Source organism: Eriocheir sinensis, chromosome 44, assembly GCF_024679095.1.
Source record: "Eriocheir sinensis breed Jianghai 21 chromosome 44, ASM2467909v1, whole genome shotgun sequence".
NCBI classification, from domain to species: domain Eukaryota; kingdom Metazoa; phylum Arthropoda; class Malacostraca; order Decapoda; family Varunidae; genus Eriocheir; species Eriocheir sinensis.
Window position 1 is genome coordinate 6,759,124 of NC_066552.1, and position 25,000 is coordinate 6,784,123.

Below are 25,000 nucleotides of genomic sequence, written 5' to 3' on the forward strand. Positions count from 1 at the left end.
AACACAATAGTTTTATAATCCTTAGATGAATGTGGAGGTGGCGTGACATTTTTTTCCCGTCACACAGTCGTATTTTAAGCTTTCAGAATCCAGGAAACACGGCGCTTATTTTTCATTGACGTCATGGTTTGTATTTTTTCTCTTGCATAGCAGACTGCAGAAACTCAGATACAACTTGAGACTATTCTTCTTAATTTTTAACCCCCCCCCCATCTCTCTCTCTCTCTCTCTCTCTCTCTCTCTCTCTCTCTCTCTCTCTCTCTCTCTCTCTCTCTCTCTCTCTCTCTCTCTCTCTCTCTCTCTCTCTCTCTCTCTCTCTCTCTCTCTCTCTCTCTCTCTCTCTCATTTTAATAATCTTATACACATTTGCTCTGGCCAAAGACTCTTTTTGCTACACGTCCTTTTCGCTCACTTCAAGGGCAGCGTGATCAGGGGGTACGCAGGTATTTTCAGTATGTAGAATGTCTCCTTTAATCCTGCTGCGTCCGGGCCCTCTAATCATGGTTTCTTGGGGACATTCTGGGTACTTGTTGTGGCATTAAGGGGAGCGTTTAGTCTTTAATGCGTTCCCTGGAATTCTATCAACTTTATCGCCCCCACGCAGTTTAGTGAAGAGAGGAAGGGACGAGCCGGAGCTGAGATAAGTGCTAAGTGGGAGAGGAAAGGATAAGACGGGATGGAGGCTGAGAGAGAAGATGAATGGAGTCAAAGGATGGAGAGTAGAGGGGAGAGGATGAGATGAAGGAAGAGGAGGAGGACGAAAGAAGAGGAGTACGAATTGAATGGTTTACAAATTAGGTGGTGGATGAGTAGAACAGGAGAGTGTCAATACTATAGAAATCTTCAAGGAAAGGTTAGATGGATTTGTGTAGTGGGAGAATAAGAGGAGCTGCTATGTGTAGGTCGACTGTCTTCTTTTATACCCCAAATATTATGATCTAAAGAAAATAAGAAAGGAAGGGAGAGGTAAGGGTAGGAGATGGTGAGAGGACGTATAGAGAAAGGGTACAGAAGATGATAAAGAAAGGAAAAGGGACGAGAAGATAAGGCTTTAAAGGGAAGGGAGCGGTATGAACGGAGTGAAGGGAACGACTCATAGCGTACCTGTCTGCTTTATGAAGAAAAAAAATATAGGAGACAAAGAAAGTGGGTAAAAACGTAAGGGAAACGAAAGGAAAGAGCGGGAAACGTAAATAAAGAGAGAAAGGATGGTGAGAGATAAAAATAAAGATATAAGCAAGAAAAACAGAGGAAACTATACAGCACTTTACGAAGATTGGCACACATTCACTTGTTTTTTGTATCGTATTGTATTGCATGTATCATTGAATCCTTTGTCCGTGTGTTCTATATGCAGGTGTTGGATGTCTTGACCTGTCACAACACTGCCCTGACCTTTGACCTTTACTCGGCCTGTCAGCCTCTTTAACGTATGGTCCGCCGGTGTACCCAGACCAGTCATTTGTCTCTGGGGGCCGTAAGGGTGACAGCAGGTGGAACCTCTCTCTCTCTCTCTCTCTCTCTCTCTCTCTCTCTCTCTCTCTCTCTCTCTCTCTCTCTCTCTCTCTCTCTCTCTCTCTCTCTCTCTCTCTCTCTCTGTCTCTCTGTCTCTGTCTCTCTGTCTCTCTCTCTCTCTCTGTCTCTCTGTCTCTGTCTCTCTCTCTCTCTCTCTCTCTCTCTCTCTCTCTCTCTCTCTCTCTCTCTCTCTCTCTCTCTCTCTCTCTCTCTCTCTCTCTCTCTCTCTCTCTCTCTCTCTCTCTGTCTGTCTGTCTGTCTGTCTGTCTGTCTGTCTCTCTCTCTCTCTCTCTCTCTCTCTCTCTCTCTCTCTCTCTCTCTCTCTCTCTCTCTCTCTCTCTCTCTCTCTCTCTCTCTGTCTCTCTGTCTCTCTGTCTCTGTCTCTCTCTCTCTCTCTCTCTCTCTCTCTCTCTCTCTCTCTCTCTCTCTCTCTCTCTCTCTCTCTCTCTCTCTCTCTCTCTCTCTCTCTCTCTCTCTCTCTCTCTGTTTTTGTTTCCCCTGTATACAAAAAAAAAAAGGTCATTCATTTACAAAGCTGAATAACGGCTTAAAATGATCCAGGGGAAAAAATGCATGAAATTCCTGTGCATTATAAATATACATACGCGAGGCTTAAAATAAACCCAAGACTTAACTGCCGCTTTTTCCCCCAGTATTTCATTTGTTTTTTTCCTCGCGACTTTGTTTTGTTTGTGTTTCGCGTTGATCCTCCACACACGCTCTTTTATTAACCTGACTGAAGAGATTTATTTATATTTTATTCACACTAAGTTATATTTGTTTGTCAATATCCGAAGTGACTTGTGATTGCGTATACAACAATCTCAACACTTCTTCTTTACTAATTCTTCTTTTCGTATTGTATAATTTTTTAAACCGAAGAAACTAAAGTAATGACGTATAACACAATCTTAACAATTCCTCTTTCCCAGTCCTTCTTTTTGTTTTGTATCATTGTCAAAAGCGAAGAAACATATAATAATGACGTATAAAACTATCTCATCAATTCTTCTTTCCTCCTCCTCCTCCTCCTCCTCGTTCCCTCACTCCTACCCACCTATCATAACCTTTTACCCATCACCTTCCTTTCCTATACTACTGTTACTCACACCTTCTCATTCTGTTGCACCTGTACGCCCACTCATTCCCCTCACCTCACCTTTATCCGTCTCACCTCCCCTCACCTCACCTTCCCTCACTTTCCCTCACCTTCCCTCCACCTTACCTCCCTATTATCCTCCTCACCCTCACTTCCTCTGCCACAGTCCGCCTCTTAGGGATGCTAAATAGAGCTAAAAGTAGACGACACGACGCCCTGTGGAAATAACATGAGAGAGAGAGAGAGAGAGAGAGAGAGAGAGAGAGAGAGAGAGAGAGAGACATTGACCTTAAATAATTTACTGATTTTTCTCTTCCTCCAACTCTTTTTCCTTCTTTGTTAGTTCTTCTTTTTCCACTCCTTCTCCCCATCCTCCTCCTTTTTCTTTCTCTTTTTTTTTTTTTCCTCCTCCTCGTCCGACACTACCACCACCATCTTCTTCATAAAAAAAAAAAACTCTTCTATTCATGTGACCAAGGCAAGATCTGACCTCAAGCCGTCTTCTTCTAACCTCCGAGCCTTGATCATGTTTAGTTAAAGGACATGAAAACGTAAGAGCATAAGAACGTAAGGAGTGTGCAAGGGGTCAGTTGATCTTGGCTTGACAGCTCCCGGAACCTAACACCAACCATGATCACTTGTCCGCCCTATCCACGACTTTATTTAGCTTTTTTCTTGAACTTATCGTAGTCGAACTCACCACATGATTGCCAAGCTAATACAACTCATCCACCATTCTCTTAATAAACAAATTTTTACCTACTGACTACATGATTGCCAAGCTAATTCAGATCATCCACCATTCTATTAATAAACTAATTCTTACCTGTGTCTTTGATGATTCTTATTGCATTCAACTTAAACTCATTTCAATGTGACTGATGCCCAATTAACACTTTACAAAGGATACTGTTTCAGAGATGTGTTTACTGTTGTCCCTCCGACTTCGTAAAATTAAGTGTGTAAGGTGTCCTCAGAATTTTGACTTTGCGGAAATGGGTTGGAATCCGCTAACGTTTCTTTTAAGCTTACTCTGTGGTGTGATTAATTTGTTTGTTGTGTTGGTTTTCTTTAGTAATATGTATAGATTTTTCCACAAGCTGATTGGTTATAAATTTATCTTCCTTTTAGTTGTGAGTGCATGAGTGTTTTTTACGACTCTTTTAAATTTTATAACCTTATTACTTCAACACACACACACACACTAAGTAAGTAAGTAAGCAAGCAAGCAAGCATTTATTGACCACAATTTACAGTTATGTATATACAAAATTTCAAGTCGTTAAATCTTTCGCATAATAAATTCGTAAATCACTAGTTATCAAACATTTATGGTCCATATTTAATAACCATCACTAATGTCATATTGGGTGCATCACATAACATAACATCACACACACACACACACACACACACACACACACACACACACACACACACACACACACACACACACACATTCCCAAAACTATTCAATGCGGAAGTCATTATAATTTATTGAACCAATCACACTTATGATTAACCGATAGTATAACACTTGAAAATATACACCTACACGATATCTCTCTCTCTCTCTCTCTCTCTCTCTCTCTCTCTCTCTCTCTCTCTCTCTCTCTCTCTCTCTCTCTCTCTCTCTCTCTCTCTCTCTCTCTCTCTCTCTCTCTCTCTCTCTCTCTCTCTCTCTCTCTCTCTCTCTCTCTCTCTCTCTCTCTCTCTCTCTCTCTCTCTCTCTCTCTCTCTCTCTCTCTCTCTCTCTCTCTCTCTCTCTCTCTCTCTCTCTCTCTCTCTCTCTCTCTCTCTCTCTCTCTCTCTCTCTCTCTCTCTCTGCTCTCTCTCTCTCTCCTCCTACCTACAATGACACCTTGATTACTTTTACTTCGTCATCACCAAAGAAACTCATAACGGCATATAACATCAATCCTATAACTTTTTCTCTCTTCCTCCTCCTCCTCCTCCTATACCGTCACCCCGTCCATCCCTTCCTCCATCCACCCGTCATGTAGAAAAGTAACTTAAAATCAACATCACCGAAACGAATTTGCTCAGAAAAGTGTGTGGCAGATATTGCGACAGGATAAATAGGCGTTCAACAGACCAGGGCCGAAGAAGGGATGAGGAAACGCAGTGACGCGATAGGGTAAAAGTAAGGTGCCCGAAACAACGAGAAAGAGGCGATGTTGTGACGAGTGTAATTGAGAAGTTTGTGATCATTTTCTCTTGGCTGTCCTTTCCCGTTTTCTTTGTCGTTGCAGCTGGTTGGGGAATTTAATGGGGGACCTTTTGCATTTTTATTATCGTAGAAAGAAAATGATGAATAAGAAAAAAGAATAAGACCAAATCACTTAAGAGAAAATAAATACCAATAAATGTGAGAAAAAAAACAAAGAAAAAAACCCCTAATCTGCGTAATACAACGAAATAATCGAAAAAAACATGGTAAAAAGGTTATTAGATTTGTCATTTATAAGAAAAGGAGATTAAAACAGAAGTCTTAGGAGGATGAGGTGGCAATGATACACAGTTATACTTCACGCGATAAAAGTTAGACATATTTAACCTTGAAAGTTAAAAGAGAATACGAAGAAAGGATTAAACCGCTGTGGAGGAGGGGAGGGGGGGGAGGTAAAAAGAGAGAGAGAGAAGGAAGAGGGTCATGCTGGGCAGGAGGATTGAAAATACGAAAAAAAAGCATATTTGATGGAATTTTCAGGTTTTCGTCCCGTGCAAGACTGATTCATATACAGATACATGGAGGAGGAGGAGGAGGAGGACGAGGAAAAGGAGAAGGAAAAGGAGGAGGAATTGGAGGAGGAGAACGAGTAGGAGGAAGAAAAAGAGGAAGAAAGGAATAAGAAAATATGGAAACACGAAAACATAGGAGAGTAGGGAACAAAGTCAGTCGGCATGCAACGAAACTGTATGCTTTAGTGATTTACTTCTTCGTCAGGCATTTCGATGACCTATAGAACAAACTCGACCACTTGTTCTACGTACGCAAGAGGATGTTGAATTCACTCCTTTTGCAACGAAAATTCAAGTGATAAACAATGAACAAAGTGTATCGTTGTCGCACTATCTTTTCTTCCATTCGGTGTTAGGTTCGCCATTGTCCAGCCCTCCGAGAACTTGTTTGGCTGTTACAATAGATTAAATATTCTTGGAAGTGGGTGGCGCATTTGCCGCTTTAGCTCTTCCAATAACCGCAGAGAAAAGATGTCGGGTTATATTGTCCTGTTCGCGTGCTTTAGTTTTAGCAGTGACCTCAGAGAAAGGTTGTCAAGTCATGTCGTGTTCGTGTGATTTAGTTCTTTTAAAAAACGCAGAGAAAGGTTGTCAGGTCATGTCCAGTTTGCGTCAAGTTTGCCCAGATAGTTTTGCACGTTTCTTTCTCATCCGTGCCAGTGTTACCGGGTGTGGACCCCCCCAACGGAATGAGACCCTCGGGGATGGACCATGTTCGCGACTTTGAACACAGAGTTGAAGTTCGGTTTTGGGCTTAGGACTTGATTCTACTATTCCTCGTCTATAAGGAGGAGGAGGAGGAGGTGAAGAAGACGAAAAAGTAGAAAAAGAAGGAAAATAAAGAAAAACGAAAAAGAAGAGAAAAAGGGGAAAAATGGATCAAATAAAAATAAATAGAAGGAAGTGAGATGATAGAAAGATGAGATAAGAGCAAATATAGGAGGATGGCTATAAGGAGACTAATATGAATAAAAGGCGGAAGAGGAGCAGTGGAAAGAGTGGAAAGAAATGTTGGGAGGAGGAGGAGGAGGAGGAGGAGGAAAAAGAAGCGGAAGCACGATGTCTTGTAGCTTTTATTCTTTATATACAGGGTTGCCTCGAGAGAGAGAGAGAGAACCCCATTCCTGTGTGATATTGGTATAGTTGTGGAGGAAGTGCTTCATATTATAGTACGTTAGTGTTTGAGATGTTAGTGAGGAAGGCTGCGAAGATGATAGCAGTTAGGGAGTTGATGGTAGAGATTGTGAGAGAGATAGATGGCAATGAAGGGAATAATACAGAGATGGTGAAGGTGGAGAAGATGATGGAAATAAGAAGGAAGAATATGGTGAAAATTGTAGCATAGAAACGAGGTGGAAGTGGAGGAAAAAGCAGTGAGATTAGTGAAGATAAAAAAGGGAGAGGGGATGGAGTGGTGGAGAGTGTAGTGGAAGCAGACGAGGAAGTAGTGGAGAAAGCAGTGGAGTAGTGGAAATAGGAAGGAGAAGCGATGGAGTGGAAAAGGATGAACTCTTAGTCACGAGAGGGAAAGAAAAATGGTAGAGAGGAAGGAAAGGGACGGGGAGGGAAGGAATTAAAGAAAAGGAAAGGGAAGAGAAAGATAGCGAAGGGAAGCGAAGGGAAGGAAAGCAAAGGGAAGCGAGGGGAAGCAAAGGGAAGGGAAGAGAAGAAAACGAAAGGGAAGGGAAGGGAAGCGAAGGGGAGCCAAGGGAAGGAAAGTAAAGGGAAGGGAAGCGAAGGGAAGGAAAGTAAAGGGAAGGAAAGTAAAGGGAAGGGAAGAGAAGGGAAGCGAAGGGAAGGAAAGGAAAGGAAACGAAGCGAATGGAAGGAAAGGAAAGGAAAGGAAAGGGAAGGGAAGGGAAGGGAATGGAAGAGAAGGGAAGCGAAGGGAAGGAAAGGAAAGGAAAGGGAAGGAAAGGGAAGGGAAGGAAAGGAAAGGGAAAGAGAGGGAAGGAAAGGAAAGGGAAGGAAAGGAAAGGGAAGGAAAGAAAAGGAAAGGGAAGGAAAGAAAAGGAAAGGGAAGGAAAGAAAAGGGAAGGGAAGAGAAGGGAAGCGAGGGGAAGGAAAGGAAAAGGATGGGAAGGTAAGGGAAGTTGGAGGTAGAGGAAAGGAGAAGCGTACTGGAGGCTGCCGACGCTTCAAGTTTGCAGTATTAATTATTATTTCCTCTCGAATTTGGTTCAGTTCGTCCCCAGCGGCGGGCGGGGTGACGCTTCATGTCGCTTTCATCAGAAGCCGACCCCCGCCTGCTGCCTGCCTATCTTCCTCTTACTGCCACTGCTTGTCTGACTTTCTTGTTTCTGTCTGCCTACCTGCTTTCCTGCCTCCTACTGCCTTTGCCTGCCTATTTTTGTTATCCCTTGCCTGCCTGCCTTCCTGCCTGCCTCTGCTGCCACTTCTGTTACATTTGCCTTGCCTTCGGTTTCCCTGTGTTGGTTTAATGATTCTTTTCCTTTTGTGTTGTGGTTGATCCCTGTCCTTTTGCTGGTGTTATGCTTCTTCCTTCTATCTTTGTTGCTACGATTCCTTTGTTTCTGCTAGTGTCCTGTTCTTCTTTCCTCTCTGTTGGTATTAGATCCCTTTGCCTCAACTGGTGTTGGATCCCTTTGTTTCTGTTTGGTGTCATGGTTTTACTTTCTGTCCTTGTTGATGTTAGGATTCCTTTGTTTCCGCTCGCGTCATGATTATCGTTTCTTTGGTTTTAGGATTCCGTTTCCTCTGCTGTTATTACTTTTTTTCTTTTCCTCTATTGTTGTTACGTCATGAGCCTCCCTTCCCTTGTGTTATGTCTCTTATGTTTTGTTTTTTATATAAGCCCGACAGTCAGTCTCAGCGCAACACAAGTACTCCAGAGCTCGTCCCTGTGACAGAAAAGATGTGAAAACCAAACCCTTTTCCTATTTTCCTGTAGTGGTATTTCTCTTACGGATAAGAAGAGGTCAGTTCGAACTGCACAGGAATTCCAGAGGGTAATACCACGACCCAAAATTTGTGAACAGATGAATTCTATATATTTTGGCGTTACAACAATTCTTTTATCCAGGAGGCCAGGTTTGCAGCATCACAGACATTCATTTTAGAGGAAGGTGTTGATATAAAAAAAAGTGTATTCCAGGTATTCTAGACAGGTATTCTAGAGGGCAATGCCAAGAGCCAGAAAAGTGTGGAAAGACCAAATTTATATGTTTTGACGTTACGATAATTCCTATATGCAGGAGGTCAGGTTTGCGATATCACAGGTAATCGTTTTAGAGGACGGCGTTGATACCAGAATAGGTGAGGTGGAACTAGACATGCCGACAGGTGGTACAGTGTTCACCTGTGCAGCGCTGCCTTGCTGTGGATGTACCTGTCCTTGTGGCGTCCTGGAAACAGTCGTGATACATTTTGATCTCGATCCACGTCTAAAATTTAAGAGATCACGACACGGCCATGTTTCGCTGTGTGTGTGTGTGTGTGTGTGTGTGTGTGTGTGTGTGTGTGTGTGTGTGTGTGTGTGTGTGTGTGTGTGTCTGTGTCTGTGTCTTCTAATATACATGTCACCGCCGCTCTGTACTCTCCTGTTACGCCGAGGTCCTCGTTATTATGTTACCTGAGATCCTGAACGTACCCTCGCCTTGAATACCCACCTTGTCAATTCTTTCCTTCGTCTTACTTATAAATTTTCACTTTTTCGTCGTATTTTTAACTTTTCACTGTTTTCTTCATCCTTAGAGTTTCACTATTTTTCGTCACATTTTTAACTTTCACTATTATTCATCATATTTTAGCCATTCACTATTTTTCAGAATTTTTAGCTCATCACTATTTTTGTCATAATTTTACCTTTTCACTGTGTTTCGTCAGTGTTAGCATATCACTGTTTTTCGCCATATTTTTTTTAGCATGTAACTTAATTTCTTGTGCACCATTCCTCATCTGGCTGTATTAGAGTTGTGACCTTAGCTTTGATGGTGACTAGCGATGGTGACGGTAATGGGGGGTTTAGTGATAGTGATGGGGACGTTCAGTAAATATTTCTTCTCTGGACTTTGCTTCACATCTAAGAGCTTTTCTGTCTTTCTCAATCTCTTATCCTTCTTCCTCTCCTCTTATCGTCTTTTCATGTCAACTCTCCTCTTGTATTCTCATTTTTCCTCCCTCCATCGTTTCTCCTTTCATCTTCTCTTATCTTTTATCTTATTAATATTTTGTAATCTTCTGTCTCTTCCATGCTCTCTCCTGTCCGCATCTCCTCTTAAATTCACTTATCCAATACTCTCTTATCCTGCCCTTCCTTTACTCCTCCTCCTCCTCCTGCTCCCTCTTCTTGTATCTTATCTTCTGCCATTTCCTTCATTACTTTTCTCCTCCTCTTCCCCTCCTCCTGTCTTTCTCTCGTCTCGTCCTTCCTTGTCTCTCTCCCTCTCCTTCTGTCCTTCCTTTCCTCCTCCTTTCCCTCCTATCCTCCTCCTTCCCCTCCTCCCTCTCCTTGAAGCTGATTGCATTTTTTTGTACTCTGCTCCTCGTTTTTCCTTCTACCGTTTCTTCTCCTCTTCCTCCCCTCTTTCTGTCCTTCTCCTGTCCCTTCTTCTCCTTTCTCGTCCTCCTCCTCCTGTCCTTCCTTCTACCGTTTCTTTTCTTCCTCCTTCTCTTTCTGTCCTTCTCCTGTCCTTTCTTCTCCTTTCTCGTCCTCCTCCTCCTGTCCACCCTTCTTCCCTCTCGTCCCATCACTAGACGAAAGCATCTGTTTGTGAAGGCTTTTTTTAAGTCTTCACGTATCCGGATCGTCTAATGTCCTAAAATGCGTGCTGCCGACGAGTACCGCTGCAGGGATGAGGAAATGGCTCGCTGTATTTTCCTCCCTTTCCTTCTCTTTTCTTTCTCCCGGATTCTCACGTCTAAAAATGCGAGAATCTGCACTTATTTAAACCTGAATCTGTTCCACTTTTTTTTCTTCACTGGTGGAATGACTGCGGTGAACCTCTCCCTCCTCCTCCTCTCCTCTTCCTCTCGCGTGTCATTTAATCCTATCTCCTCTCTCCTTTTTACCTGCTGTTTTTCCCCTCTCACTTTTTTTACTCTTATCTGTTCCATCACCCCTCTACCCTTTTCTTTACTTCTTTCTTTCTTCACCTTACCTGCTCTGCTCTTTTTTGCCTCTCACCTGGATGGGGGAGGCGGTCGCTGAATGGCTATAGCCCAAATTCTAGATTCTCTAAAATGAAGACCTATGATGAACTTTTTGGGGGCAGCATGAACCAAGCAAGATGGCGCCACTCTAAACACTTGTCTGCGCCATAACAAGCTGGGGTCGACCATCAGGCCTCACCAAGAAAGTCTACCGGCGCCAAAGGCAGAAACGTAAAAAAAAAAACCCTTGATTTTTTTAATCTTCCCCTCCCACTCCCTCCTTGCCATTTCCATCCCCTCATCTCTTATCCCTTATTTCCCTTTCCTCTCTCTTCTATTTTATTGCCTCGCTGCCTCTCTGTCCCTCTCCTTTCCCTCTCCCCTCCCCCTGCCATTCCCTTGTCCCATCCTCTGGTACAGTTTCCCTTCTGTCTTCCAGTCTATTACCTCCTTCCCCCCCCTTCCCCTCAACCCCTTATTACCTCCACTTCCCCTCCTATCTGTCACCTGTCGCGCCTCCCCTCCTTCTCTTCCCTCTTCTCCTCCTCCTCTCCTCCTCCTCCTCTCCTCCTCCCCCTCCCCTCGCAGCCCAGAGACCACCTTTAACATGACCCGGCCGGCAAGACCATGAGACCAACTTCAAAGGAATATTACTGCATTATGAAAGAAGTGAATGGAAACTTTAAGCGAAGGGAGAAAACTGTGCAAACTTTTTAAAGAATATTGGAGCAACTGTTCCCTTCCTCTCTCATCTTTTTTTTTCTGCTTCATCTCCCTCCCTCTCTCCCTGGGTATATCTCTTTCTCTGTCTCTGTCTCTGTTCTTCTCCCTCTCTCCCTTCCTCCCCCTCCTCCTCCTCCTCCTGCCTATCTATACTCTCATTTCCTCTCTCAATCCTTCCTCCTTTCTCTCCGTTTTCTGTCGCTTGTCCTTGCTCCTGTTTTTTTTTTTTCTCTCTCTCTCTCTCTCTCTCTCTCTCTCTCTCTCTCTCTCTCTCTCTCTCTCTCTCTCTCTCTCTCTCTCTCTCTCTCTCGCCTTTAACAGTTCTAAACATATCCTCCCTCCCTTCTCCCTTTTCTCCTCCTTCCCCTCCTCTTTCCTCTCCCTCCTCTTTCTATCCTCCATGTTTTCTACCTTAATTTTGTTTCTCGTTTATTCTATCGTTCTTCCTCCCTCTCTTACACATTCCCTTACTCCTTTCCTTCCTTCTTCCTTACACTTTTTCTCCCTTCCTCATCCTTGCCTCCCTTCCTCTCTCCCTACATCAGCATTTATTTGTCTATTTGTCTCTCCCCTTTCTCTCCCTCCACCACCTACCCCTTATCATCTTTCCTTGCTCTCTCCCTCCCTCCACTCCCTCTTTTCTTTCATCCCATTTCTCCTCCATCCTCCTCCACCTCCCCTCCACCGTACCTCACCCTCTCCCTCTCTCCACTCCCACTCTCTCCCTTTTCCTCTCCTTCCATTCCCTCGGCCCCCCGTTTCCTCCTTCCCTCAACTCCCTCCATCTCTCCCTTCCTTGCTTTCCTTCCCTCCCACCTGTCCTCCCTCTCTTCCCACCTTTCCTTTCACCTTCCCTCCATTCTCTCCCTCTCTCCCTCCTTCCCTACCTCCAGCACCTTCATCGCCGCGTCTTCTCCGGGTGGATGGATCATTAGCAACACTAATTAGATGACACTGGAAGATGGGGGACGCTGGTGACCCGACAGGCGGTTGAGAAAGAGGGGGGAGGGGGGAGAGAAGGAGGAGGAGGAGGAGGAGGAGGAGGAGGAGGAGGAGGAGGAGGAGGAGTAGGAGGAGGAGGAGGAGGAGGAGGAGGAGGAGGAGGAGGAGGAGGAGGAGGAGGAGGAGGAGGAGGAGGAGGAGGAGGAGGAGGAGGAGGAGGAGGAGGAGGAGGAGGAGGAAGGAGGAGGAGGAGGAGGAGGAGGAGGAGGAGGAGGAGGAGGAGGAGGAGGAGGAGGAGGAGGAGGAGGAGGGAGGAAAGGAGGAGAGATTGAAAGGGGAGGAAGAGGACGGGGAGGAGCGGAGTGGCAGAAGAGTAGGCGGAGGGAGGAGTGGAAAGAGAGAGGGGAGGAAGGAGGAGATAAAGGAGGGAAGGGGAAGGAAGAGAAGGAGGGGAACTGGAAGGAAGGAAGTGGAGGGGAGATGTAAAGGAGGGAAGTGGAGGCCGAGACAGAGGAAGGGAAGGAAAGGAAACTAAATGGGAGAAGAGAAGGAGAGGCAGAAGGGAGGAAGGAGGGAAAGAGACGCAGTGAAAGGGAGGAGGGATAATGGGTCAATCTGGGTCAAAGCTCTCTCACTGTGACCTCGCTTTGCTGATTGGTTCTTCCGGCATGAACTCGCGACCTCAGTTTGATTTCCTTAGTGTCACCCAGCCTGGCATTTGTGTTTTCCTATTCCTTATTCCCTTTTTTATTTCTTCTATAACAGTTTTTCCTTCTCCTTTCTCTCTTATTCTTTTTTCCTGCCTTTTCCTTTATTTCTTCTATTTTTTTCCGGTTCTCTTTTATTTCCTCTTTTTCTTCTTTTCGCCCTTGATTGTTTTCCGTAATTTTTCGTTTAGTTCTAATTCTGTGTCTACTGCTTTTTTTTTCTCCTGTTAAACTTGACCCAATTTCTTTCTTTAGTGTAACCAATTTAGTGTGACCAAAGTGTTCCCATTTTAGTGTAACCTCAGTCTGTCTCTTTTTGTGTTAATGTGACTTTAGTGTGCCCAGTTTAGTGTGACCCCAGTGTTCCCATTTTAGTGTAACCTAAGTCCGTCTCTTTTTGTGTTAATGTGACTTTAGTGTACCAAATTTTGTGCGCCACTGATAGCTAAACACATCTAAGTCTTTACTGTGTCCCTTGCCACCCACCATTTTTTTAACATTAAGGGAGGCCTCTCAGGGACAGAAAACAACAACAACAAAAAACATCAACAACAGAAAAGTCCGCTAAACGCTACTCCGGCAAAAGACAAGAAAAGAAAAAGAACGGGATGGTTAGTCATTCATCTTTATTATCTATTTTTCTTCTCATTATTTTGCTCATCCCTTCCTTTGATCGCTTTTCTTTCTCTCCCCCTCATTCTCTCCCTTTCGTACCTCCTCCTCCTCCTCCTCACCCTCTCTCCCTCCGCCTCCCTCTACCTCTTCTTGTGGTTATCATCTTTGTCATCTTTTCTCTCTTTCATCTCTATCATTATTTTTTTTTTCTTTTTCGTCTTCTTCCGGCGGTCACGTTCATAATTGTCGCTATTCACTTTTCTTCAGTCTTTTTTGTTTCCGAGTTTCGATTTTTTCCTTATCTTCCTTTGGTGCTTTTTTCTTTTCTTTTTCTTTTTCTTCTTTGATCGTCTTGTTTTATCACTTATTGATGTGGTGAACTTGGTCCTGATTCCTTTACTCTTTTGCTTTATTTTGCTTCTTCCTTATTCTCTTTCTCTGTTTTCTCCTTTTTTTTAGTATATTTTCCTCTCTTCTTTTTTGGCTCCCTTCTTTTCCTCCATGTTTTCTTATTTTTTTCGTTTAGTTCTAATTCTTTATCAGCCGCTTTTTCTTTTTTTCTCGTAAACTTGATCCACTTCTTTCCAAACTTTTCTTTCTTTATATCACAGAGTCTCTTTCCATGTTGCTTATGTGTTGTTTTTCTCTTCTTTCTTTTTCTTTCATTAAGTTTGAAATACCTAAGATTATTTCCTTTACCTTCATTTTCACTTTTTTTTTCTTTTTTACTTTTATATCTGTGCGTAATTTCCCTAAGGCTCTTAAACGCTCATATTTCTTTTGCAGTCACTTGAATTTTCTGTTTTTATATATATTTTTCTTATTTCGCAAACGCTCATATTTCTTTTGCAGTCACTTGAATTTTGTTTTTATATATATTTTTCTTATTTCGCTGTGTTATTCTTATGTATTAGTTTCCAGAAATGAATTTTTACATAATTTATTTCATAATTATATCACTTCCTTTTCTTTAATCCCTATTTTTCTCATCTTGTTTTATTTTTCATATATTTTTTGTATCAACGTCATATTTTATCTCCTCTTTTATTTCATATATCTAATTCTTTATTTCCATTATCATCATACAATTCCCTCTGTGTGATTTCATAGTTACTTTCCTATTTTTGTTTTGCTTTTCTTCCATCATTATATTTTTATTTCTCCTCCGTAAATACGCCCACTTGCACCTTTTTCATTTTTAACAGCTTTTTTTCATTTCTATATTCGGATCTTACCTTTCATCATCATGTCTGAATGCCGCATCGTACTTTTTTAGTCTGAGATCCGTCCCTCCACTTCCTCTTTTTTCGCGTCTCTGACCTGCCCCACAACCCCGGCCTTTGCCCCAGACTCATATCTCCGAGCCGCCTTTCACATTTCCTAATACTTTTTTCTTTCATTTTTATCCGCATCGTCTTTTTTCTGGCCCTTTCCGTCCCGCTGCACCTCCCTCGTCGCTGTGTGTGTGTGTGTGTGTGTGTGTGTGTGTGTGTAATTCACCACGGCCTGATCACGGGTTGGACTCGCTTTCGCCAGTAGGTACCCTCACGACGTGAGCAAGTGCTCATTATTGTCGATCTCTGGATACTGCCAGGACCTCACACACCACACACCCCATCCCCCTTGCTCAAGGGGGGACAGCAACCTCTCCTAGCCAACGGAGCTCGAACAGCCGCCTGTTTGGCCGTGAAACCTTGCTGCGCGGCGCTCTAACCGATTGAGCTACCAGAGCGGGACGGAGTGTGCGTGTGTGTGTGTGCGTGTGTGCGTGTGCGTGTGTGCGTGTGCGTGTGCGCGTGTGCGTGTGCGCGTGTGCGTGTGCGCGTGTGCGTGTGTGCGTGTGCGTGTGTGCGTGTGCGTGCGTGTGTGCTGGTACGCGCCCTCATGGATATCAGAAACTGCTTTGCTCTATTTTGGTAATTTGTTTCCTCTCCAATTGTTATTTTCCTTCCTTGCTTTTCTTCCATCCTTTTTTCCTTTCTTCTCTCTCGTTTCGTAATTTCCAATATCTAGCAAGCTGATTGTCATGTTCTCATGCTGGTATCCCTAGTGGACTCAGACTTCAGGAAAGTGTCCTAGAAAACTTTCAGAAAATCTTCAAATTCTAGATAACTAACCACGCTGCCCCGATCTTGGGTCCTATTACTGAACCCACTTATTATACAGTCACTTATTCCTGCTCGCTCTGCTAATCTACTGCAGTAATTAAGTAGTGTCCTGTAGGTTAGGCGGCCAGTATTAAACTGCAAGAATAAATTTGTTCCCCATTTAGGACGTCCACTCACTAATTCTGCGTAGACACGTGATCAAGCTGTATTGTCAGGAGGACATTTAAGTGTGTACGAACAAAATATTTGAGTTTAACACATGATAAGAGTGTTAAAAACTAGGTTTCTTTGCTTGATAAATACAGAAAATGAGAAAGTTATCTTCAATTCGATGTCCGGAAAGATCATTCACATATTATTTTCATCTCTTTCAGAATGTCGTTGGCACAGTAAGTACTTTGCACACTCTCACACACTCCAGTTTCATTCCCTTGTAGACTCACACTCTGAGCATATTCACTCGCATCTCCATTTCATCTACTCACTCGGTCGCCTCATTCACTTGCTCGCTCCCACACATCGTTTTCATTCAGTAATTCACTTAATTATTTTCACTGCTGTTCCCTGCTCTCCTGCTCTCCCCTCCTCCTCTCCCCTAACATCTCCTTCGTAATCTCCATCTCTCCCCTCCTTTTATCTTCCTCATTTTCATTCTCTCTCTCTCTCTCTCTCTCTCTCTCTCTCTCTCTCTCTCTCTCTCTCTCTCTCTCTCTCTCTCTCTCTCTCTCTCTCTCTCTCTCTCTCTCTCTCTCTCTCTCTCTCTCTCTCTTTTCGTCTTTCTTCTTTCCGCTTTTCTGTTTTTTTTCTCCTTATTTTCCTGAAGCTTTTCTTGGTAGTTCCTTCCCATCCTTTCTTTGCCGCCATCGTGCCTTAGCAATCTTCTTTCCTTTTTTCTTCCTCTCTGCACTTTTCTCCTCCTTCCTCAACCCTTTCTTGCCAATTTCTTTTTTCCTTTCTACATTTTCGTGGTTCCATCCCGACTTTCCGTCCTTGCTTTTTTTCCACCTCTTTTCTGCCTTTCAACTTTCCATCGTTTCCTCTTTTTATTCTTTCATCCCTTTCTTCCTCTCTCGTTTCCCTCCTTCATTTGTTCCTTCCCTTTCTCTTTCTTCCTTCTTTTCTCCATACTTTTAGGTCTTTTTCACTCCTTCCTACCTTTCCTACTTCCCCCCATTCTTTTTTTCCTTCCATCCTCCCTTCCTTTCTCCATTTTCCTACTTCGTCTCTCCCTTCTTTTCCTCTCATCCTCCCTTCCTTTCCCCATCTACTTTCTTCCTCCCCTCCTTTCTGCGTTTCGTTCTTTCCGCATCCTTCCTACATCCTTCCTTCCTACCCTTTTTCCTATTTACTTTCCAACTTTATTTCCTTCACATCCTAATTTTTGGTCAACTCCACACCGTCAGTGGCTTGGAAATACCTGCTTCAGCCTCCCCCCCTCCTCCACCTACTCCCGTATTACCTGATTGGTCCAGCTTCTCTATCTGTTTTTTCTTTTCCCCAGGTGTTCAAATTTCATCACTTTTTGCTCGACTTTATTTTTTCGTTTTTTTTTGTGTGTGTGGAGAGACCGGCTCTTTTATCTGGGGCTTGATTTTTTTTTGTTTTGTGCTATTTTGTTGTGTGTGTTTTAGGGTTGCTTTGTTTTCTGCTTTTTGTGTTGTTTTTTTCTGCCATTCATGCTGTTTTATTGTATTTTGTGCTTTCTTTCCTTTTATGCAGCTTCCGCCTTCCTGTTTTTCGCTCTGATTGTCTTTTATTCTTTTACTTTTTTTCCCTAAATTTGTTATGTCTAGTCTTCTCACCTGGCTTGTCTCACCTGCAGCTTTTATGTTATATCCTGATCTTTTTCTGTCCCTCATTTGCCCTGTATTCCCGTCACAGATTTCGTCTGTTCCGATGTTTGATCTTTAGAGTAGTCATGTTTGAACTCTTTTCTCAAACGGGTTACGTTCCAGAATATTCTAGTACAAATTTCGATATTAAAATAATTTCGTAGCAAAGTAAATTTACCTCTGAATAATCTTTTTTTTTTTTTTTTTTTTTTTTTTTTTTTACATTGCGGCTTATTGCGCCGGTAGCCTTCTTCCCGGTGGATCCTGATTGTCGGTCCAAGGCTTCTTTCCGGTGGGTCCTGATGGTCGGCCCAGCCCGTTCTGGCGCAGGCGAGTGTTTATAGTGGCGCCATCTTGCATTGGCTCATGCTGCCCTCCCAGAGCTCATCTTTGATCCTGGAATCTAGAGTCCGGGTTGATAGGTGGTCTTCTGGACAGCATGTGGGTAGTTTTAAGCCACTCGGCGGCGGCTGAAAAATCCCAGCTTGGTGGCACCGGGCGGGGATTGAACTCGCGTCCTCCTGAACACGGGGCCGTTACTATGACGACTCAGCCACCGCCTCCCCAATCTACACTGTAAGTCTTGATTTGACACTGATTCAAATTTCTAGTAATAATTCAAGTGTTCATAGCGATTCACAATATTCCCAACAGCCCACGGAAAACGATCTCAGGATTCATGGTGGAAGAGTAGAGTTTCAACGAAAATATTCTATGCTTCCCGGCAGCTTTTGCTCTGGCTGATATAGATTATGCAGAGCCAATTTTCCTTTCCTACGGAAATATTTTATAAACCTAAATCAGATAAAATATAAAGGAAAAACTTACTTCATGAAACCCCATTATATGTGTGCCTTTACTTCTGTGGCGAGATCAGGAGGACCCTAGCAAGGTACGATATTAGAACAAGCAGGTGAAGGTAACGAGGCTGTGATGGTTGAAGAACTGAGAGGTATTAGTGAGGCAACAGATGTCTCCGAGAGGCTAGGATGAGTTCATTGCATTTCGTGACGAACATAATTGTCTTTAGCTACAGAGGTCTTGCAGTAGAGAGTAGCGTGGATTTGTATTCTTAATTAGGAAAAAAACTAGAATGAAATGTAAAGTACGTTTTCAGCATCAACAAAAAGAGTGCCAGGAATCATAACCAAGCAAAACAAAATTTACGAACTTAAATTACTTCAGGCTTATGCACCAACATGGACCTAAAACAACGGTGAATTATAAAAAAAGAGATCTGAGAGGATGTGAAAGTAACACTAAACAAGCATCAGCACACTTTTTAATAGTCATGAGAGACTTTAACAGAGAGGCAACCCAGGCGGAGAAGGATGGAGTTCACTTTCATGAGAGAGAGAGAGAGAGAGAGAGAGAGAGACACAGAGAGACCTTTGTCCTGCAGTAGACTAGTAATGGCTGATGATGATGATGACTACTTACGTCAGTGAGTAAAAAATCTCGGGCTCATTACCTCAGTGGGAGGCTTTGTGTCCTTGTTATTGCCTTCGTCTTCTTTAGAGCGAAAAAATATGGACGAAAACTGGGACTGCAAAAAAAAAAAAATATACCGTACTGCACCTGTCAATGGCTTCCTGTTGTGATATTTATAAACGTCTGTGTAGGGGATTCTTTTCAGGATAATATTTCTTTGAACCCTGTACTACCTCGCACTATACTTCTTGACAGGCGAAAACAAGGGAGAAGCATCCGTTATCGAGCTCGCAGTGACACGCCGATCTTGTATTTATGAACGTCTGAATAAGGGATCTTTTCCGTCGACCATGCAAGCGTCGCCGAGGGAGAGGGAGGCAAGGGGAAGGCAGATGAGTCCTGAGCCTTGGAGGGGAAAAAAGAAGCTGGTGGCAGGTCGTTTCCCGGGTGAAGCGCCCGATAAACACAGGAAGGTGGAGAAGAAAGAGGAGGCGGACGTGGAGGAAGAGGAGGAAGGAAAAAGGGAGAAGGGAGAGGAAAAAGGATAGCAGGAGAGGAGATACGAGGAAATGAAGAGCTGGAGGAAGAGGATAATACGGTTTGTTGGAAAAAAGGTAAAAGAAAAAAGAGAAATATAAGAACGAGGCGAAGAAAGAGATAAGGAGAAAAAGCCTCAAGAAGAAAAAGGAGAAGAAAGAGGAACTGGATGGGGAAGAAGGGAGGGAGGAGGAGGAGGAGGATGAGGATGAGGATGAGGAGGAGAAGGAGGAAAAGACAGTAAGAGGAGAGGAGATACGAAGATATGAAGAGTTGGAGGAAGAGGATAATAAAGTCTGGGGGAAAAGAGGTAGAAAAAGACAAAAGAAGAAAGGAGCATAGAAGGAAACAAAGATATGAGGCGAAGAAAGAGATAAAATGAGAAAGGAAAAGAGGCTTAGATAAGAGGGAGAAGAAAGAGGACGTCGGCGAGGAAGAAGAGAGGGAAGAAGAGGAAGGAAAAAGGGAAGGAGGAGGAGGAGGAGGAGGAGGAGAAGGAGGTGGAGGAAAAGGATATCAGTAGAGGAGATACGAGGAAATGAAGAGCTGGAGGAGGCGATAATAAGGTTTGGTGGAAAAAATGAGAAGGAAGCAGACATGGAAACTAACATAAGAATAATGAAGGAAGAAACAAGAATGATATTAAGAGAGACATAGGAAGAAGATAGTCACAGAAAGAGAGAGGAAGGGTAAGGAAGCTGAGAAGTTGGTTAAGATAATGAGGGATCGAAGAAGGAGAAAGAGGAAGATGGGATAAAGGAAGCCGAAGGAGAGGAGAAGACAGTGTGGGTAGTGGCTCAGGGTCGTCGTTTGGTGGGCAGTGTACCGGAAAGCAAGAAGGTCACTCACTCTAATTGGCAGAGAGCAAAGGAAACTGAGGGAAGGAAAAGCTCGCCTCAGCGCTGGCTAAAAGTATATTGTTACAAAACGACCTCCATGGAACGAAAGAGGACTAAGAGCTGGAATAGATTACACTTAAATCTTTCATTGCTCACTGGTGTCTAATTTGTTTTATATCTAAGGAAGATTAAAGAAATTAGACGACGTAAAATCATGTAACTGGAATGATGGAACGTGCGTCAATTCACTAAAAGATTATTATATACAGAGGTGAATAAACAGACACCAGAGAGATATGAATCCTCCTTTTCTTATTAATTAAAAGAACTGAACGAAACATAAAATATTAATGGAATGGAGCTCAGTACAGGCACACTAACTTCCACACCCGCACCGCCGACTCGCGCGGTAACACACCAACAGACGTAGAGCCTAGCAACATCCTGATACAATGCCTGCAGCTGACTTGATAATGTATTAGATATAAGTGATTTCAGCTTCAGTTCATCGACTATGGGGATTACCTGCAGGGGTTGTACGTACCTGCTTGATATTCCCTGCATTTGACGGAATGAGACAGAATGACAGACAGGTATGCAGATAAACTGACAGGCACACGGCTAGACAGGTAGATACATACAGATAGATAGATATATAAAGTCAGTCAGATCGACAGATATGTATATGTATTATGCAAACAACTAATTTTGTTCGAGTTTTTCGTATTCAAACCTTTTCAGTATTATGCGGTTTTCAGTTTCACTTTACCGGATAAATTTATCGGCCAAATATTTGTTTTGTATCGGATCAAAATTACATATATACTATTTAACATTTTTTGTTTATACCGTATTAACAATTTCGTCTGGAAACATACGTACAAAACCAATTCCGGCACTATCAGTAGGAATCATGAAAATTTAGCTTTATTACTGGAACCACTAATACACCTTTTTATCGTGTCATATACGCTGTACTGTAAACTCAACAGATAACATCTTTAATAAACATCCTGGTTGGTGTCACGTTCTTGTTCCATGTTCCAGAAAATGATAAGCTGCGTTGTCCTTGTTGGTCGGCCTCAACATTCACATTTGTAATTTATTCCCGACAACTTAAAAGATCAGCTTGTCGACAATTTCTTTTCCATTCCACGTTCAAGATTTTTTTTCTTTGTCGCCTTTATCCTTTACCTTTCCGCGAAACATATAATGAGCGTGCGGCTTTCTGTCACCTCAAACATAAAACGTTTCCCGTTTTCTAAGAATATCGCTGACGGCGGACGACCTGAGCAGAAAACGGGGGAAGCTGGTTGGCAGTGTTCGTGTCCCCGCGCGCGAAATGATGACATAGAGGCCGGGATGGGAATGGAATAGAAGAGGCGCTAGAATGGAAATTGAGCTGCGATTGGCCGGAATGGGGAAGCTGAGAGGTGGCTAGAACACAAACAAGAGAGATAATAGTGGGAGATTGGTTGTGTTATCTCGCGCTTAGGAACACACACAAACCAGGACAGAAATGGAACAGGAGTGGAGGCAGTGGAATGGGAACCGAACCTTGATTGGCTGATAAGGGAAAGCTAAGAGGTGGCCAGAATACAAAAGACAGGCAAATAAAAGCAGGCTGGTTGTGTTTGCTTCCCCGTGCCAGCAAAATCACGGAGACCAAGGCAGGAATGGCAAAGGAAAACCGGCTCTGCAATAGGAAATGACCGGTGATTGGCAGAAAAGGGAATACTGAGAGGTGGAGGTAGAGGCGGTGTTCGAGTGGGAATGAAGACGGAATTGGGAACAGGGAGTGACTTGGAATAGGGTGAGGGTGGGAATGAGTGAGGTATCTGCGTGTCTCAGTCAAAAAGGGAGTCAGTCAAGGGAACAGTAATTCAGTCAGTCAGTCAGTTTGTCAGCCAGTCAGAATTTTTTTACAGTAAAGGAAGCAGCTCAAGGGCAAAAAAACAAAAAAACACACACACACACAAAAAAAAATCACTGCTCCTACCTAAGAAACTATAGATGAGTGGTCAAAAGAGAGGTCAGTTTCAGGTGGAGAGGTGGCTTGATACTCTCCTCTCAGTGTGTTAGTTAGTCAGTCTATAAAACAGTATTCAGGCTGTATCAAATTTAGCGTTAGTTACTGATTTGCTTTTCTCTCCTTTCCATCTTTTACTCGTTCATCTATTCATTAATTTTGTCATTTATTTTGTCGTTTACTTATTATATTAGTTCACTACTTCATAATAATTGTATTCAGTCCATGTTACTCTCGTGCAATAAAACTCCAAATCAACCATTCCCTCATGTAATCAGTCAGTCAGTCCGGCAGTCGATCACTTAGTAGGTATTTTACGTTGTTACTATATATTGTGGTACGTTGTTCTACCACACACGTCCGTCAGTCAGTCAGCCAGCCAGCCAGTCAGTCAGCCGGTCAGTCTTTTTATCAGTTGAGGTTTGTTTAGAAGATTTTTTTTAACGTGTTCTCCTATAGCGCCGGTAGGCTTTCTTCAGGGGCCTGGTGGTCGGCCCAAGCCCATCATAGCGCAGGCAATTTTTATAGTGGCGCCATCTATTCTTGGCTCATGCTTCCCCCCGGAACTCATTCTTGATTCACTTGGACGGTTTCGTCTAGAGTCCGGGTTGATGGGTGGTCTTCAGGACAGCATGTGGGTAGTCTTAGGCCACTCGGCGGTGACTGAAAAATCCCAGGTGGTAGCGTGGGGATTCGAACCCGCGTCGTCCAGCACGCGGTGAATGCAGGGCCCGCTCGCTAACCACTCAGCCACCGCCTACCCAATATATTGTAGGGTAGGATTTATATTGTATTATGTATGTAATCTGGAATAATCTGGGATGATATTGGTTAATTATTCAAGTTCATTTTGTCATGCATTTATATGGTGGTCTCGCTATTCATTTTGTTGGTTATTAATTTATTCATGCATTCAGCTTTTCAGTCGATCAGTCAGTTAAACATAGAAGCAATCACCCACTTGATATATCAGTCAGCTCATTTTTTTCAGTCAGTCAGTCTGTCAGGCAGGCAGTCACTGTCAGTCAGTCAGTCAATAGGTCAGTCGGTCAGTCAGTCAATGAGTCAGTCACTCAGTTAATAGGTCAGTCTGTCAATAAGTATCAATAAGTCAGTCAGTCAGTAAATAAGTCAGTCAGTCAATCAGTCAGTAAATAAGTCATTCAGTCAGTCATTCAGTCGTTCAGTCATTCAGTCGTTGTCATTCATCCATTCAGTCGGTCAGTCAGTAAATAAGTCATTCAGTCGTTCAGTCATTCAGTCGTTCAGTCATTCATTCATTCAGTCGGTCAGTCAGTCAGTCAACAGGGTAATCATTTAGTCAATAGGCCAGTCGGGCAGTTAGTCAAAAAGTCAGTCGCTCAGTCAATAGGTCAGTCAGTCAGTCAGCCAGTCAGCTGACTGACTGACGAGCCAATGCTCGTTTCGTGGCAAATCATATTTACTTTTCCATTTTCACGTTCACTGTTCCGATTAGTTGTTCCCAAAATACGTCATTCGTGTTTGCTGTACACACGATGCTCATTTGTTTGTTTGCTGCCGTTGTTTACATCGTCACCATGATATTATACGAGTAAAATTGAGCCTTTCCTAGTTTGTGCAACAGGGAATATATAATCAACCTGCGTTGTTAGAATTAGTGCATTGGAGGGTAAAGAACAGCAGCGAAGGAAAGCAGGAGTAAAGAAAACGGTGGTGCTGAGAATAACAAGGGGGTGCTAATGTATTCCGATGATAGTGGCCAAGAAAAGCAGATTTAAAAAAACGGTGGTGCTGAGAATAACAAGGGGATGCTAATGTATTCCGGTGATAGGGGCCATTCATTCTAGACGACCAACCGAAACTTTGTAATAGGAGTCCCCAGCTTATAATTTTTTTGCTGCTTCATGTTGGAGTTTTTTTTTGTCGTATGTCCGTATATGTGTCACGAATACCTGTAATAATATCATGTGAGTTTGTGTCCGTGTGCTTTTTTGTGTGTGTGCGGGCGTGGTTTTCTGTCATTGCCTGTCTTTCTCTTTCTGCACATAAGCGTTGCTCCTCCTCTACAACCCCCCCCCCACACACACACACACACACGCACACGCACGCAATCACCCCCACACACTTCCCTCTCTGAGATAAGAAAACTTTTCCCTTCTGTTCCCCTTAGCGTCAGTCCTCTTCCTCCTGCCTTTTCCTTTCTTTCTTTCTATAATTATAATTTATCCACGGTGGAGAGAGAGAGAGAGAGAGAGAGAGAGAGAGAGTTTAAAAACTTTCACTCACAAACAGTATCTACATTTGTGAAGAAAACTCAACTTCCGGAACCTAATCATTGCCCTCAATAACCAAGAGATCTTAATACTTGCAAGAATATTTATTTACAATGTTCACGTGTAATTGTCATAGAAATGTGAGGCAAGCTCTTAATGTTTTCGGGAATGTATTTATGAACTGTAAGGGAAAGTCGACGATAGAGAATGAACGAAGGCACTGGACATTAGATTCTTGGGTCACGCACTCTTTCACTATCCCGGAAGTAGAGTTCAGAAGAGTGGCCATTATTCTCTCTCTCTCTCTCTCTCTCTCTCTCTCTCTCTCTCTCTTTTATCACCCTATCTCTCTATTTTCTATCCAGCCGTATCGTTTCCATTCTTTCCGCCATTTTTTTGCCTTTCTCTATTTTTTGTTCTCTCTATTCACTTTCTTCCTTTTCTTTTCTTTTTCTTCTTTAGGTACTTTTCCTACTTCCTCATCACCATACTTTTTTTCCTTCCACCTTCGCCC

At 43.1% G+C, this 25,000-nt stretch overlaps 1 protein-coding gene across 1 annotated transcript in view; it reads right to left on the minus strand.

Moving 5' to 3' along the window:
* LOC126980628 (hemicentin-1-like) overlaps nucleotides 1-25,000 on the minus strand; it is a 163,710-nt gene that overhangs the window by 14,215 nt on the left and 124,495 nt on the right. The window lies entirely within an intron of this gene.